The 8,720-nt window shown below is 37.5% G+C and overlaps 1 protein-coding gene across 1 annotated transcript in view; it reads left to right on the plus strand.

The window, feature by feature from the left end:
- Positions 1 to 7,293, plus strand: part of METTL25 (methyltransferase like 25) — a 139,311-nt gene extending 132,018 nt beyond the window's left edge. The window contains exon 13 of the mRNA XM_068560361.1: positions 7,162 to 7,293. The gene's annotated coding sequence lies outside the window, so the exon portion shown is untranslated. The remainder of the gene's footprint in view (positions 1 to 7,161) is intronic.
- The last annotated feature ends 1,427 nt before the right edge of the window (positions 7,294 to 8,720 follow it).

Genomic DNA, 8,720 nt, shown 5'->3' on the forward strand with positions numbered 1-8,720 from the left:
TTCAATAAAGCAAAGAAAAACTTTAAAATCTTCATTAAAGCAATATTCTTCATTTATTTGTTCCTAGAACATTAACATTATCTTCCTTATCTAAAAGAGCTCTTTTCTCAACCACAGTTCATAGGATGAAGAACCACCACTTATTTTAAATGAGCTTCTGTGTAACTATCAAATTAAATGAATTAATTTTTACCTTTGTGCTTTTTAAAAGTATTGTCATAACATTGGTTGTTTTAATGAACTAGCGGTAGATAATTTAGTTTATTTTTATATTCTATTTTTTAAATTTTTATTTATTTATTTATTTATTTATTTATGGCTGTGTTGGGTCTTCGTTTCTGTGCGAGGGCTTTCTCTAGTTGTGGCAAGCGGGGGCCACTCATCATCGCGGTGCACGGGCCTCTCACCATCGCGGCCTCTTTTGTTGCGGAGCACAGGCTCCAGACGCGCAGGCTCAGTAATTGTGGCTCACGGGCTTAGTTGCTCCGCGGCATGTGGGATCCCCCCAGACCAGGGCTCGAACCCGTGTCCCCTGCATTAGCAGGCAGACTCTCAACCACTGTGCCACCAGGGAAGCCCCGATATATTCTATTTTTTTTTTTTGCCAGAAAGACTAACTAAACTGCTAGATTAGTGCATATTTTTATATTTTTCTGCGGATATACTTGATCTCTGAGTAATTATTTGCTGTATTCACATGAGGTTTATTCTTTTGTATCTCTAGGTCTGCTGCCATCTAACACACTAGCTGCTAGCTACGTGGGATTATTTAAATTAGTTAAAATGAAATGAAATAAAATAAAAAGTTCAGTTCCGTGCTCACATCAGGCAAATTTCATGTGCTCACCGGCCACGTGTGGTCCGTGGCTATCCTATGGAACAGTTCTAGTGAACAGTGCTGGTCCAGATCAGGGTCAGAAAACTTTCTTCTTGTAGGGCCGGATAGCAAATATTGTAGAGTTTATGGGCCAACAGGCAAAACTGAGGTTACTGTTTAGGCACTTATATAACCATTTGAAAAGTAGATTTATTTAAAAATGGAAAAAACCTTCTTAACTTGCAGGCGGTGAAAAGCAGGCAGTGGGCTGGAGTTGAGCCATAGTTTGCCCAGCGCTGGTGCCAGTCATTCAGTCCTTTATCCATTAAGAACATCTTTTTTGAACAGATCTATGTTTTAAGCGCTGGACTAAATATTAAGTTTAGCATAGCGAACAAGAAACATAGTCTCAGCTCTCGTGGAGTCCAGAACGTAACAGGAAAGGCACTACAATGAAAATTACACAATTAATTAGTCAATTATTATAATTTAACAAATAAAATGAAGGAGCTAAACAGGATTTTATGAAAGGAAGTAGTAACAGGGGAACCCTAAACTCTTGTAAAAGATTGAGCTGATTCTAAAAATTATCTGCAACTAACATTATATTTTTAATGTATAGCAACTATTTAGACTTTCCAGCTGACCCATGTGAAGAAAGCACTGTAAAAATTAATAAATCTAGATAATATTTCTAAGTGGGCTGATGTTCAAATATATTAATTCTTATATACCATCTGTTTTATATGTGAATGATAGAAATTATATTTGCTAATATCACATTTACTGATGTTTGGTATTTTATTTTCCTCTACTAGCATCTTTTATTAGAATAAAAGTGTATAAATTAAATGCTTCCTTGTAACTAGAAAAACTTGCCACAGACTAACTCCCCAAAGGGCCCCAATTTTCTATTAATTCTTTATATCAAAATTCAAATTGAACACGTTATTAAAGAAAACAATGTGATGCATATAAACCTAGGCTACTTTGACAGATTTTTTTTAGAACATATGACTTCTTTTCATTTATGAGAACTCAGTATACATAATCAGCACAACAAAACAAAATAAAAATATACACTATACTGTCTTCCCATATATTGGCAGTGTTTTTCAAGATTATATTTGATTTTCTGAGGCCTTTATGGCATTTTGCAGTTCTTTTAAATGTGGGCTTTTTTATGGTGGTGTCAAGAGCTTGCTGTAAATCTAAATATTTAATCAATGAGCACGTGAGAGAGAGTTGAGTGAGCAGAAGCCATTCTAAATTGTGCACACACCTTGAATGACAAATAGGCCAAACTGAAATTGTTTATAGATTAAATCATGTGCCTTATATCTGCTTTGTTTCAATAAATAAACCCCAAACTTAAATGCAGCTGATTATACATCAAGATGAGGACAAAATAAAGGGGATAAAATATTTCCTAAGGTCATGACATGGAGTTTTAATTCTTCAATTTCACTAAAATTAACAGATCCTGCTGACTCAGGTTTAAGCTGTTCTTTTATGATGACAAATGATGTACAGCAAGAAACTAGAATTTGACCTTCCCTTCGCAGCTTCTTAGAACAATGCACATTAGAATACCAAGAATAGTGGGGTTTAAAAACAAATTTAAAAATCGTGACTGAATCCATCAAGAAAAGATTCCATATGTGACTCACTAGCTGCAGCGCTGCTTTTCTCTCACCTTTGCACAATTTCAGCACAGAGCTGCTCTGTTATTCTGTAATGCACTTCATGCAAAAATTAAGGATTCTGGCTCCCTCAAGGCAAATGTCCTCAACTCATGTTTACTGAGTGAGAAAAAGAGTCATATCTATTTAACTCAGAGTGTTGAAGGCCTAGCACAGAAATCAGGTCTTAATGTCATCGGGGATGGAGTCAAATTGACAACTGGCACACATTTTCCTCGTGAACCATGGAACTTCTAGGCACCCAATGGTAAATCTGTAGATGAGCTCAGCCTATGCTTCCATCTGAGGTTCCTTCAGTCTCCAGAAAGGAGCTTCGCTCTGGTTCACTACACAACACCATCACCGCTGAACCCGGTGCCCTTCTGCTGCTTCCCATTTGCTCGAACTTTTGACACAGGAATTGGTGCTGGTGCAGAGGCGGACGGGCGTCATAATCGGCTGCTGGAGTCATAGGAGGTGATGAAGTAGGAGGAATCGGCCATCTCAGATCTGCTCTACCCTTCATTTCTGTATAGAATCTGTGTCAGCTGAATCCCAATGTCCCAATCCTGATTCTTGAGATCTCAACCATATCAAAACGTCTTTTGGCACAATTCAGGTTCTCTACTTGGCATTTCAAATGTTCCACTGTTATCATCTCTGTCTGAGACCCTTCATGTTTCCCTTTGATTCCTCTAGCCCCAGAAGAAAGCCGAAAGATTTGCTAGGATCTCTTTTCCCCCAGTAGAAGCTCTCTGGCTCAGCCAAGATCAATCCTCAGACCTTAAAGAAAATGATGGCCAACAACTGCCAGCTTATTTCAGGAAGTGATTGTCCTCTTTCTGGAATTTTTGTTTATGCCGTTTCCTTACTTTCTGATATCTTTTAAAACATGTGCTTTTTTTGGTAGTCTATTTGCCCTTTTTTTGGTGGTTGCAGTAAAAGTGTTGGCTTGCTATGACCTACTACATCCTGCCCAAAAGCAGACCTATTCAAGTTATTTTTAACATGCTGGTATATATCTACTCCACCTCATTAACACCTCTGTTCTGTACAGCAAAAGGGAAACCTGTGACAATGTAGCTTCTTTGGTGAAGGGATAGAAATTGAGTATAAAAGTGTGCTTTATAGAGTCTGGAAACAAACTATAATCCTTTTCATTGGTATATATTTTTAAAGATACAACCAAGAGATATAAAACTGTTAAAAAAAATCAAAAACACACAAAAGAGCCAAAGTTGGACGTAGTCCAATTACAACGACCTATCTTTTTTAACACAGGAATTCCTAATGTCTATATAAATATAATTAATATATTGTATTAATATATTTTATTATATTTTTATTAATAGAATGTTTAGGAACTCACTTCCCACACTCATTTCTGTCCTTTCACACTTTGAGTAGCAGACTATCAACTGAGGAAAAGATGGAAGTATGTTACCTGTGTTCACACATCCCCACCTGTCCCCTGACATATACACCACTCACACGTGCATACACAGATGGCACTAATGGCAAGTAAATTTTATCAGCCTACGCTATTCTGTTGTTTGCTTTAAGGGCACAGATTAATACTCTTACCAGTTGTTCTGTGTTTTTTTTTTTCAAGTAAGCTTTTTATTTTGGAATAATTTTAGGTTTACAGAAAAGTTACAAAAATGAAGTTCCCATATACCTGTCACCCAGTTTCCACTAATGTTAATATCTTACATTCAGACCATGCATTCGTCAAAACTAAGAAGCCAACATTGGTACATTAGTATTAACTCCAGACTTTATTCAGATTTCAAAAGTTTTCCACTAATGTCTTTTTGTTTCATGATCTAATCCAAGATACCATATTGTGTTAAGTGTTTTGTGATTTTTTTTTTCAATTGATGTTTTGTATAGTTTCACATTTTCTTAATTCAGTGTCCTGTTTGTGCTTCTATATAATCCGTTAGTTTTCATTTGGGAATTGTTTTTGAGTGCCAAAGTGTCATGTTTTTCATACTCCAAACTCCTAGGTAGGCCTCTGAAGACAATTTGTCCTTTATTTATGACACTATATATTAAAGTAACTGAAAATATTCAAAATAATGCTTACTTTGTGCAGAGTCCATGAACTCCAACTGGAACACATAAACGTCAAAGTTGAGCAATAAATTTTGATTGATTTTGAAATTCCATTTAAGGCACTGTTTTTCTGTATAGAATCTCACGGAAAATATTTTAAAATATTGTTTTATAAAAAATTGTTTCCTATGGGATCTGAAAGTTCTTTAGGTAGATTTTTCATAGAATGTCTAAACGATTTAAATATGATTTCAGATTGTCAGAGTGACGGATGTTTTTAAATTATTTTATTAACAGTGATTTATCACTCAAGTTTACAGTACTCCGAACATTATCTTTTTTGCTTCAACTGAACAACTGGCATTCTTCTGTTTTGTTCTTTTCCGTGTTGTGTACTCTACTCTGGGGCACTTTCAAATTTCAAAAAAGAGCTTTTATTTGGGGGCCATCAGTGAATGGGCATGAGCCATTATATTCAATGAAATAAGCATTGTGTGATTGAAGAATAACTAAGGGGATGGATTGCGGTTCCATTAAAAGCACCAAGATACTCCTGGAAAAGCTATGAAAATATGCTCTTCCATTAAGGAAAAGCACTTATCAATGCTGCCAGCCCTGGTAAAGACTGTGTACTAATATAAAGCAGACATTTCTTGTAACATACATAAGGAGGGCATTAGGCTTGATCACAGCATAAGTATCTGACAGGTAGGACTCGGACATCTGAAGTTAACTTTGTAGCTCTCATCAACTACAGTTGACTGCAAAACTTGGCACCAGTTCAAGGGGGCAGCCATGCTCTGATTAAAGGTCTGGGCCTACAGATCCGTTTGGAAAGGTTTGGCATTAAGATGATTTAGCCTAAAGAGAAAATTACTAAAGCATGGGTCCCACACGGGTGACTTGAAATCTTATTTTGTTTGGCCCAGACAGTGTGTTTTCTTTGTTTGTTTTTAATATTTGAATTAATGGCTGAACTCTTAAATGTTGGGAGATCACACTACCAAAATCTGGATTGCCCTCATTTCTACATGTCAGGAAGAAGCTAGAGGTGACTAGCGGGCCCTTTCTCGATGGGGCGCTTCCTCTCCAGCCACGCACGGTCCTCACCACACGTGATTGTTTCCTTGCCCTTCAACTGCCAGTTACCATCACTCCTCACACAGCTGTTTTCCTGTGATGAAAAGGCTCTGTTTGCACGGTGCTCCTCAAAGTAGGAAAAACAGCTGTGTTTGAGAAGGCAGTGCTCCTCGTTCAGTGACGCTCCCAACCGGCCCTGAGGATATTTGACCTTGTGACCCTGGGTAAAAAGGTGAGGTCATGTTCACCAGAGGGTAGCCTCCCACTACCCTGACTTTCAAATTGGAATTGAGATATGAGTCCAAACATGGTGATTTTTACCTTTAAATGACTTTCACCTTATCGCCTGCAGTAATGGCTTAGTGGTTTTATGCCCAGACACTGCAGCTAGACTACCTCGGTTCAAATTCCCACTCTGCTACTTATAATAACGTACGCTTAGGCCAGTTACTTAACCTTTCCATTCCTCAGTTTCCTCAACTGTAGAAGGAGGATAAAGATAGCACCTACATCACAGAGTTGTTGCAAGGATTCCATGAGCCAGCGTGTGGGAGCACTGGAACCAGAGCCCGGTGCGTGTAAGGTGGCATGAAATGGTTAGCTGGTGCAGTTGTACTCACTTTCTGACTGTGCTAATGTGTAATTTATTCTACGTGGCTCACATTGCCTCCTAAGCTATAACTCCTCCTGGTGTCTGATCTCCACCCATACTCTGCACCTCCAGGGGTCTGTGCCAGCTCTAGGGTTTGGCGGTGCATTTGCATTTGGAAGGAGGTAAATAAGACAGTGAATAAAATACATTCAGAAAGGATAGGGACCTCAGAGACCATCTAGTCCAAGGGCTGGCAGACTTCTCCTATAGAAGGCCAGATTGTAAATATTTTGGCTCTGTGGCCAGATGGTTTCTGTGGCAACTACTCAACTCTGCTGTTGTAGCCCAAAAACCGCCATAGGTACAGGATGTATGGGTGTGGCTGTGTTCCAGTAACACTTTATTTATGGACACTGAAATTTGAATTGCATTTAATTTTCACATATCATGAAATATTCTTCTTCTTTTGATTGTTTTTCAACCATTTAAAAATGTAAAAACCATTCTTAGCTCACAGGCCATCAAAAACAGGTGGAAGGCTGAATTTGGCTGACCCCCAATCTAGTCCCAAGCTTACAAACTCCAAGGCTTTCACCTGGGAATTCCACCTGGGAATTTTTGGTTGAAATGTGAAGCTACCGGGGCCCCACTCCAAACCCACTAAATAAAAATCTCCAGGTGGTGGGCAGTGGAATCTTCACTGTGAACATGTGTGTGATCCCCACCAGTGTGCCTCTAGGAACCATACTTTGAGAAACTACCCAAGGCCTTCCAATGAGTATGGAGACTTCGTGGCCCTCTTCATAGATCTAGAAATGATTTACAGACGTTGAATACAACACGCACCACATTGCAAAAGTGAATGGGATCACTTGTGACCTAAATTATGTAAATGTATTCCTTACATTCTTTTATTTTTTTTTTTTTTTCAGAGTCCTCTGTTCACAAAGGTCATTATTTCCTTTTACTGTGTTGGAAGGATGTGGTATCATCTTGAAATTACCCTAAAATCACTGCACATTAGAGAAATCTCATTTTGTATTTTTTGTCAATGTAAGAACGTGCATGTTTATTGACATCCTTTGTGGTGACCAAAAAAAAAAAAAAAATCTGAAAAAAATTTAAATAGTCTAGTGAATAAAATCTGGTGATGCTTACTTGAAATTTTATGCCACTATGTAAAGAATGTGTTTGAGCTACATGTACTGCCCTGGAGGAGGGATGTTAATCACATACAAAAAAAAAAAAAAAATAAGCAAGAGACAGTAATGTGTACAATATGATTCCACTTTCATTAAAAAAGGAAATACACTGAAGACACTGGTTACCTCAGACAGATAAGAATAGAGGGGGAAATGGAGGATGAAGGACACAACTTTTTCTTTAAACATATCTTTATCGTTTGACTTTTTGTAGGAATACTTTTAAAATAGAAAAAATTTTAAGTGAAAATTGGAAACAAAATTTTGAATAACCTTCATAGCCTGTTTGGGACAGGAATCCATTGCCCTGATGAGAAAGAGAGGTCTGCTTCTGAGAGTCACCAACTTGGACAAAGTGGAAAATTTTAATTTATAATGTGAATCTGGCTGCAAAATCACACAGTTATCTTCTTTTCCCAACTTAAGTCAGCAGTTCAAGAGGTCCTTTCATGTGGAATTCCATGATATAAATTTCATCTAAAGTCAGGTAGAACCCTGACTTTGAACAAACCCCTGCTTTGATTAAACAAGAAAGAGGCAACCCATTCTGCTTTTCTGGTCTTTACTTTTAATAGAGTATAATTTTAAAAAGCAGTCTATGGTTTGTTCCATTACAGAAAGTTTCTTAGAAAAGTCATCTATCTAAATAATTGCTAATTTACACAGCTTCTGTTAGACTTCCACTTTGCCCTGGTATTTTTTCAGCAACAGATTTCTTAAGAATTGTGGAAAGCACTGTTATCAAATGCTCGTCTAAATTATTCCATCTCATTTGGACACAACTGTCATTTCCATATAATTATATTTGAGCATTAGATAACTAATGCTTTCTGAAGTCGAGAGAAAAATAGATGAATCTAATAAATCCATAAAGGAATTCCAAATTAAATATACTCAAGTTCAAAGTGAAAATTTCAAGACAAAAAGGGGAACTTCTTTTTTTAATTGCAACTTATCCATTTGTTCACATGCCAGTTATTGAGTGTTCACTATGTCAGGACCTGTGCTAGTAAATTTATATGTGCTGTCACTCGAAGGGAACAGCTCAGAAGAGTTAGGTAACGTGCAGTCACACACTAATAAATGCACAAGCAGAGATTTAACACAGGTATGTATGTATAGACCTGATATTTAACAAACATCATTGTAGCACAGTGCCAGGCACTGTTCTAGGTAGTTTATGAATATTAATGCATCAAATCCTCAATAATTCCAGAGGTAGGGACTTTTGTCCATACCACTTACAGGTGAGTCCACACACCCAGAGGGAGGTTAAGTGAATGACGGAG

The sequence above is a fragment of the Eschrichtius robustus genome, chromosome 13, assembly GCF_028021215.1.
Source record: "Eschrichtius robustus isolate mEscRob2 chromosome 13, mEscRob2.pri, whole genome shotgun sequence".
In the NCBI taxonomy this organism is placed as follows: Eukaryota; Metazoa; Chordata; class Mammalia; order Artiodactyla; family Eschrichtiidae; genus Eschrichtius; species Eschrichtius robustus.